The 8,227-nt window shown below is 59.8% G+C and overlaps 2 non-coding genes across 2 annotated transcripts; both read left to right on the forward strand.

Moving 5' to 3' along the window:
- Positions 1 to 3,991: 3,991 nt before the first annotated feature.
- On the forward strand, positions 3,992 to 5,806 carry LOC142793644 (small subunit ribosomal RNA). The gene has a single exon (XR_012891708.1). It is a non-coding gene; the product is annotated as a small subunit ribosomal RNA (ribosomal RNA).
- A 1,719-nt stretch (positions 5,807 to 7,525) lies between these two features.
- On the forward strand, positions 7,526 to 7,678 carry LOC142793638 (5.8S ribosomal RNA). Its single transcript, XR_012891702.1, has one exon. It is a non-coding gene; the product is annotated as a 5.8S ribosomal RNA (ribosomal RNA).
- The last annotated feature ends 549 nt before the right edge of the window (positions 7,679 to 8,227 follow it).

Consider the following 8,227-nt stretch of genomic DNA (forward strand, 5'->3'; position numbering starts at 1 on the left):
ATGCGAAAGTGGAGAACGCCGCTCGGATCTTCGCCGTTTTTGGAGGAGTGAGTGGCGGCACTCCGGAGAAGCCAAGGAGCGCCAATTAGCGCACGATATCGGCGTCTTTCGACGCGCTCGCCGGCGACCGTCGAACGAGTAGGGCAAACCGCGTCTGCCGGGGCGGGGTTTACGACGCCGACGCAAAAGTGGGAACCGCCGCTCGGATGTTGGCCGTTTTTGGCAGAGTGAGTGCTGGCACACCGGCGACGCGAAAGAGCGCGAAAGCGCCCACGAAAGTGGCGTATTTGGACGTGCTTGACGGCGACCGCTGCAGGAGTACGAAAAACCACGTCAGCCGGGGCGAGCGACCCACGGCGGTCTGGGTGCTTATCGCTGCTATTATAGGGGCACCCCGGCAGACGCAGAAAAAAAAAATTTTTTTTCGACCTTCTTTTTTGCTGGTCGAGCTCGGGTAACCCAGGTCGCAATGGGAGCCGCGCACGAAAGCGGCGTCGCGAGACGCGTTCGCGGTCGCTAGTCGCACGAGCTCGGCAACCGCGTCAGCCGGCGCGGAGTTCGGGATGCCGACGGCTAAGTGGGTACCGCTGCTCGGATGTTCGCCGTTTTTGGCCGAGTGAGTGCTGGCACTCCGGCGAAGCGAAACGGGGCCGATTCGGGCACGATATCGGCGTATTTCGACGTGCTCGCCGGCGACCGTCGCACGAGTACGGCAAAGCGCGTCTGCCGGGGCGAGGTTTGCGATGCCGACGAAAAAGTGGGAAGCGCCGCTCGGATCTTCGCCGTTTTTGCAGGAGTGAGTGGCGGCCCTCCTGCGAGACCAAGAAGCATCGACTCGCGCACGATATCGGTGTCTTTCGACGTGCCCGCCGGCCACCGCCGCACGAGTACGGCAAACCGCGTATGCCGGGGCGGGGTTGGCGACGCCGACGCAAAAGTGGGAACCGCCACTAGGATGTTCGCCGTTTTTGGCAGAGTGAGTGCTGGCACACCGGCGACGCGAAAGAGCGCGAAAGCGCCCACGAAAGTGGCGTATTTGGACGTGCTTGACGGCGACCGCTGCAGGAGTACGAAAAACCACGTCAGCCGGGGCGAGCGACCCACGGCGGTCTGGGTGCTTATCGCTGCTATTATAGGGGCACCCCGGCAGACGCAGAAAAAAAAATTTTTTTTCGACCTTCTTTTTTGCTGGTCGAGCTCGGGTAACCCAGGTCGCAATGGGAGCCGCGCACGAAAGCGGCGTCGCGAGACGCGTTCGCGGTCGCTAGTCGCACGAGCTCGGCAACCGCGTCAGCCGGCGCGGAGTTCGGGATGCCGACGGCTAAGTGGGTACCGCTGCTCGGATGTTCGCCGTTTTTGGCCGAGTGAGTGCTGGCACTCCGGCGAAGCGAAACGGGGCCGATTCGGGCACGATATCGGCGTATTTCGACGTGCTCGCCGGCGACCGTCGCACGAGTACGGCAAAGCGCGTCTGCCGGGGCGAGGTTTGCGATGCCGACGAAAAAGTGGGAAGCGCCGCTCGGATCTTCGCCGTTTTTGCAGGAGTGAGTGGCGGCCCTCCTGCGAGACCAAGAAGCATCGACTCGCGCACGATATCGGTGTCTTTCGACGTGCCCGCCGGCCACCGCCGCACGAGTACGGCAAACCGCGTATGCCGGGGCGGGGTTGGCGACGCCGACGCAAAAGTGGGAACCGCCACTAGGATGTTCGCCGTTTTTGGCAGAGTGAGTGCTGGCACTCCGGCGAAGCGAAAGAGCGCGAATGCGCCCACGAAAGTGGCGTGTTTGGACGTGCTTGACGACGACCACCGCAGGAAAACGAAAAACCACGTCAGCCGGGGCGAGCGACCCATGGCGGTCTGGGTGCTTATCGCTGCTATTATAGGGGCACCCCGGCAGACGCAAAAAAAAAAAAAATTTTTTTTCGACATTCTTTCTTGCTCGTCGACCTCGGGTGACCCAGGTCGCAGTGGGAGCCGCGCACGAAAGCGGCGTCGCGAGACGGCTTCGCGGTCGCTAGTCGCACGAGCTCGGCAACCGCGTCTGCCGGGGCGGAGTTCGGGACGCCGACGGCTAAGTGGGAACCGCCGCTCGGATGTTCGCCGTTTGTGGCCGAGTGAGTGCTGGCACTCCGGCGAAGCCAAACGGGGCCGATTCCGGCACGATATCGGCGTCTTTCTACGTGCTCGCCGGCGACCGTCGCACGAGTACGGCAAAGTGCGTCTGCCGGGGCGGGGTTTGCGACGCGTACGCAATAGTGAGAACCGTCGCTCGGATGTTCGTCGTCTTTCGCCGAGCCAGTGCTGGCACTCCGGCGAAGCCGAACGGAGCCGATTCGGGCACGATATCGGCGTCTTTCCACGTGCTCGCCGGCGACCGTCGCACGAGTACGGTAAACCGCGTCAGCCGGGGCGGAGTTCGGGACGCCGATGCGAAAGTGGGAAGCGCCGCTCGGATCTTCGCCGTTTTTGGAGGAGTCAGTGGCGGCACTCCGGTGAAGCCAAGGTGCGCCAATTCGCGCACGATATCGGCGTCTTTCGACGTGCCCGCCGGCCACCGTCGCACGAGTACGGCAAACCTCGTCTGCCGGGGCGGGGTTTGCGACGCCGACGCAAAAGTGGGAACCGCCGCTCGGATGTTCGCCGTTTTTGGCAGAGTGAGTGCTGGCACTCCGGCGAAGCGAAAGAGCGTGAATGCGCCCACGAAAGTAGCGTATTTGGACGTGCTTGACGGCGACCGCCGCAGGAGTACGAAAAACCACGTCAGCCGGGGCGAGCGACCCACGGCGGTCTGGGTGCTTATCGCTGCTATTATAGGGGCACCCCGGCAGACGCAGAAAGAAAAAAAAAAAAAAAAATGGGGACATGGCGTGCGTCACCGTGCGGCTTCGCAGCGTTGCCGAAGTCGCCGAGCCCTTCGACTGAGCCGAACGGCGGACAGGGAACGTTGGTCGGCCGTTCTAACCTGTCGGTGCCACGCCGAGACGTCGTTAAGGAAAACCGCGTCGTGGGCCTCTACGACGCCGTCGAGTCGTTGTACGTTTGGTGTCCAGCGTGTCGGCGGCGAGTAGCGGACACGTCGTTCACGACTTCGGTCTTTCGCAGTCGACGCGAACTTGCGGAGAGTCGTGGTGCCTCACGTTTTCGGCAGAAACCGCGGCGGAATTTTCCCGTGCGTGCGCGCACGACCTCGGTGCTGTGCCGTCAGCGTAGTGTTGCACAAACTCGTGGCCTACCCAAGGTGCGGTACGTTTGCGGCCGTATCCTCGGTGGGAATTTCGTGAGTAGGGTCGCAAATTCTACGACCTCGGCGGGTTTGAGAGCGACGTAGACTTGTGGCACGCTCAACGTGCCACACGTTTCGGGGCACACCCGCGGTGAAATTTTCTCGAGTACGCTCGTATTAGTGCCCAAGGAGGTCTGGGTACTTATCGCTGCTATTATGTGGGGGTTCTCGTGAGCGGCGTACGCGAAAGCGACCGGGTGTCTGATATGCGGCGGGCTTCGGCCTCGTCAAGCGTGTCCTCGGGTCTGCTCCAGGGGAATCCACGGCAGTCGTCTGCAGCCTCATCCGCTTGATGCGTTAGGGGCTGGTTGTCGGACGGTGCCGTTTTACCACGATATCGAGGTGTGTTCCGTGTCGTCCTCGGGCGATTCAGATGCGAAAGCGCCGAAGACGCGGGCGTGACCCGTCGTCTGGCGGCTTTGCAGTCTCGGCTCCGTTGCTAGTTCCGGCCGGTCCACCGACAGTGCAGCGGGCTTGGGCAACCCGCACGGCGCGACCGAGTCGATGCAACGAAAAAGAGCGAGCATGAACGTGCTTCTTGCCGCACGGCTCCCACTCGTCTTTCGGGAAGGTTGTGCCGTAGCGAGCTCGAACGCCGTCATCTCGGAGTGCAAAATAAGCGTGTTGGGGCGCCTGAAGGTGGCCTCCGCCGCACACAGACTGCGTCCGGCCCGCCGAAGGCGAGGACGGACGCGCAGTCGAACGATTACCTGGTTGATCCTGCCAGTAATCATATGCTTGTCTCAAAGATTAAGCCATGCATGTCTAAGTACATGCCGAAATAAGGCGAAACCGCGAATGGCTCATTAAATCAGTTATGGTTCCTTAGATCGTTTCTTCCTACTTGGATAACTGTGGCAATTCTAGAGCTAATACATGCAGTGAGCCTGGAGCCCTTTGGGTAACGGGTGCTTTTATTAGACCAAGATCGATCGGGTTTCGGCCCGTATTGTGTGGTGACTCTGGATAACTTTGTGCTGATCGCATGGCCACGAGCCGGCGACGTTTCTTTCAAGTGTCTGCCTTATCAACTTTCGATGGTAGGTTACTTGCTTACCATGGTTGTTACGGGTAACGGAGAATCAGGGTTCGATTCCGGAGAGGGAGCCTGAGAAACGGCTACCACATCCAAGGAAGGCAGCAGGCGCGCAAATTACCCACTCCCGGCACGGGGAGGTAGTGACGAAAAATAACAATACGGGACTCTTTTGAGGCCCCGTAATTGAAATGAGTACACTCTAAATCCTTTAACGAGGATCAATTGGAGGGCAAGTCTGGTGCCAGCAGCCGCGGTAATTCCAGCTCCAATAGCGTATACTAAAGCTGCTGCGGTTAAAAAGCTCGTAGTTGGATCTCAGTTCCAGACGAGTAGTGCATCTACCCGATGCGACGGCTCGGACTGAACATCATGCCGGTTCTTTCTTGGTGCACTTCATTGTGTGCCTCGAGATGGCCGGTGCTTTTACTTTGAAAAAATTAGAGTGCTCAACGCAGGCGAGTCGCCTGAATAAACTTGCATGGAATAATAGAACAAGACCTCGTTTCTGTTCTGTTGGTTTTTGGAATACGAGGTAATGATTAAGAGGGACGGACGGGGGCATTCGTATTGCGGCGCTAGAGGTGAAATTCTTGGACCGTCGCAAGACGAACTACTGCGAAAGCATTTGCCAAGAATGTTTTCATTGATCAAGAACGAAAGTCAGAGGTTCGAAGGCGATCAGATACCGCCCTAGTTCTGACCATAAACGATGCCAACCAGCGATCCGCCTGAGTTACTCAAATGACTCGGCGGGCAGCTTCCGGGAAACCAAAGTATTTGGGTTCCGGGGGAAGTATGGTTGCAAAGCTGAAACTTAAAGGAATTGACGGAAGGGCACCACCAGGAGTGGAGCCTGCGGCTTAATTTGACTCAACACGGGAAAACTTACCCGGCCCGGACACTGGGAGGATTGACAGATTGAGAGCTCTTTCTTGATTCGGTGGATGGTGGTGCATGGCCGTTCTTAGTTGGTGGAGCGATTTGTCTGGTTAATTCCGATAACGAACGAGACTCTAGCCTATTAAATAGGTGCGGGGTTCCCAGCACCTTACAACCTTCTTAGAGGGACAAGCGGCTCCTAGCCGCACGAAACAGAGCAATAACAGGTCTGTGATGCCCTTAGATGTCCGGGGCCGCACGCGCGCTACACTGAAGGAAGCAGCGTGTCTTTATCCCTGTCTGAAAAGACTGGGTAACCCGTGGAACTTCTTTCGTGATTGGGATAGGGGCTTGCAATTGTTCCCCTTGAACGAGGAATTCCCAGTAAGCGCGAGTCATAAGCTCGCGTTGATTACGTCCCTGCCCTTTGTACACACCGCCCGTCGCTACTACCGATTGAATGATTTAGTGAGGTCTTCGGACCGATGTCCGGCGCGGCCTTTCGGTTGCGCCGGTCTGTTGGAAAGATGACCAAACTTGATCATTTAGAGGAAGTAAAAGTCGTAACAAGGTTTCCGTAGGTGAACCTGCGGAAGGATCATTAACGGATTGTGAAGGGTGAGCGCCTCAGCTGCGTCTGCGCCCGACACTTTCTGCCGCTGACCCCGTTTGGACGCGGAGTCGGCTTTTCCCCACGGGGCTGCCTGAATGTGGAGCGGCACCCCGTGACAAATTGTTGCGCCCAGCGGACGCCAACACCGCGACCTTGGACGGTCGGCCAGGTGGCGGACGCGGGTACAAACGGCGCAACGCACTCATAGGTCGGCTTTCGACCCGCCACTGCACCGTGGCTCGAAGCGCTCGAAATGCGCGACCCGACCGCTGCGGGACCGCCTAGTACTGTAAACAGGAGCGGCGGAGCGCGAACGGCGAGTCGTGGTTACGTCGGTAGAAGGCGAGGCTGCGCGTTCCCGAAACGCCAGCCGAGTGCCCTCCCGACCGTTCGAGCGTGCAAGAACGAGACCCGACAATCGCGCGGCGACTGCCAAGTACGAGAGGAACGGCACAAGCGTCGGCGGTCGGTCAAGGAACTGGCGATGTGACGGGTCCGCTGTGCACCAGTGCATACCGTCCCGCCGTCCGCGGCAAGCGCCTCCGCGTCCTCGGGTGACGGAGGCTGCCGGTCGGTTCTTGCAGGCGAGGGATCTCGCTGGCACCGGTTCGCGTTGACGCGCGGCCGGTCATGGCACGGCGATGCGACGGCCGAGGTGCGCAGTACTCGATGGAGGAACCGCACGCTCCGATGACCGTCCCGCCCTCCGCGGCGTATGCGTACCGACCGTAATGGTTGCAGCAGCGCCGGCCGGCTTTTGAATTCGCCACACGAAACACGGTGCGAGATCGCGGTTAGGGGAGCGTCGACGTTGCCAGGCGTTTTGCTTGCTGCCGAGGGAAAGGCGGCACGGCCACGTCGCGCTCGTCGCGATTAGCGGGTCTGCGCGCTTTGGGAAGGTGCCGCAACGACTTGCCGAAAGAGGAAGCACGGAAGAACGAGGGACTTGGACGTCCCGACAATTGAACGCACTTGCGGCCAGGCCCTTGCTGGCTTCGTTCTTCCGCCTCGAGTAGGCTCGTACGCGGCTCCGGCGCCGAAAGTGGTCCTTGGCACCGACTTCGGTGGACGTGGGAAGTGCCGCGCAAGTACGGCGCGCCTGGCTCCACCTGTTGGCTAAAGTAGGCAGCCGGATCGGAATTTTGGTGTGCGGTGGCAAACCGTGGATGCGAAAAAAGCTTGTGCGATTTCGTGGAACAAAAAGCGGGGGTCCCCCTTTTTATGCGGAGGAGACCGACCCGCCTGCCGTGGTGAACCGCGACGCCACGGTAAAAACGGGAGAGGCTTGTCGATGGGACCGTGCATCCCGCGCTCCACGGAGGCCGGGAGGCGGCCGCCCGAGGAAATGTGTAGCCGTCGAGGCCCGCATCTGCGTGCACTCTTATCCAAATGGGTGTACCGCAGGCATTTTCTGGTTAGGCGGGCCAATGAGAGCGAGCACACAACGATACCTACGGGTCCGGCTTGGAGAACCGGCTTCGACGCCTCCCGAGTATTTATAGAGGGGTGGACCACGAAAGCACTCGCAAGTAGCGAAAGCGAAACGCCGTCCGAAACACACCGTTTGCTCGATTTGCGGCAGCCGAAAAAGGCGCGGCAGAGTTTTGGAGTCCAAGCGTGCGCTGAAAAGCGCCCTTCTTGGCCACTGTTTGGCCGAGTGCCAGAAACGTTTGGTTTTGACTGTACGGAATTGAACAAACACTTTTTCACGACTCTAAGCGGTGGATCACTCGGTTCTCGGGTCGATGAAGAACGCAGCCAGCTGCGAGACTTGGTGTGAATTGCAGGACACACTGAGCACTGATTCTTTGAACGCACATTGCGGCCTTGGGTCTTCCCTTGGCTTCGTCTGTCTGAGGGTCGGATCACATATCAAGAGAGCCTTCGGCGCACAAGGGAACGTGAGCCGTCGACTCGTTTTGACCGCGTCGGCAACACGGACAGCACGCTGAACACCTCACAGCGAGCGCCAACAGCGGCCACTCAAGGGCGAGACGGTGGCGACCGTCGTGCCAGAGCCCAACCGAAACGGGGGCGACCGACTGCATTGAGGATGTGGCACCTCGTTGAGACCGCCGCAGGACTTCGAGTCGGAAGGAAGCCTGCAGGGAAAGTGCGGTCGAGGTTGCGTACTCCTCTCTGCGACCGGGCGCGCAAGAGCTGCGAGAGCCACGGACGCGCAACTTTAACGCACGGTAAACACGAGGAGCGAAAGCCGGCCAGCAAAGCTTCTCCAGCCGTGCGCAAAGTGCGCGAGATCGCAGCCTTGCGTTGCGCTTGTTGCCCTCGAAGTAAGCAGGGTGTCCCGTAGACCGGGCGCTCGAACACGCTGCGGGGCCGTGCCTCCTCCAGGCTTTGCCGCGCGAACAGGGAACGTTCGCGCGCAAAGCGCAGGGAGGTGAGGAGGCTGCG

Source organism: Rhipicephalus microplus, unplaced genomic scaffold (genome assembly GCF_043290135.1).
Source record: "Rhipicephalus microplus isolate Deutch F79 unplaced genomic scaffold, USDA_Rmic scaffold_315, whole genome shotgun sequence".
In the NCBI taxonomy this organism is placed as follows: Eukaryota; Metazoa; Arthropoda; class Arachnida; order Ixodida; family Ixodidae; genus Rhipicephalus; species Rhipicephalus microplus.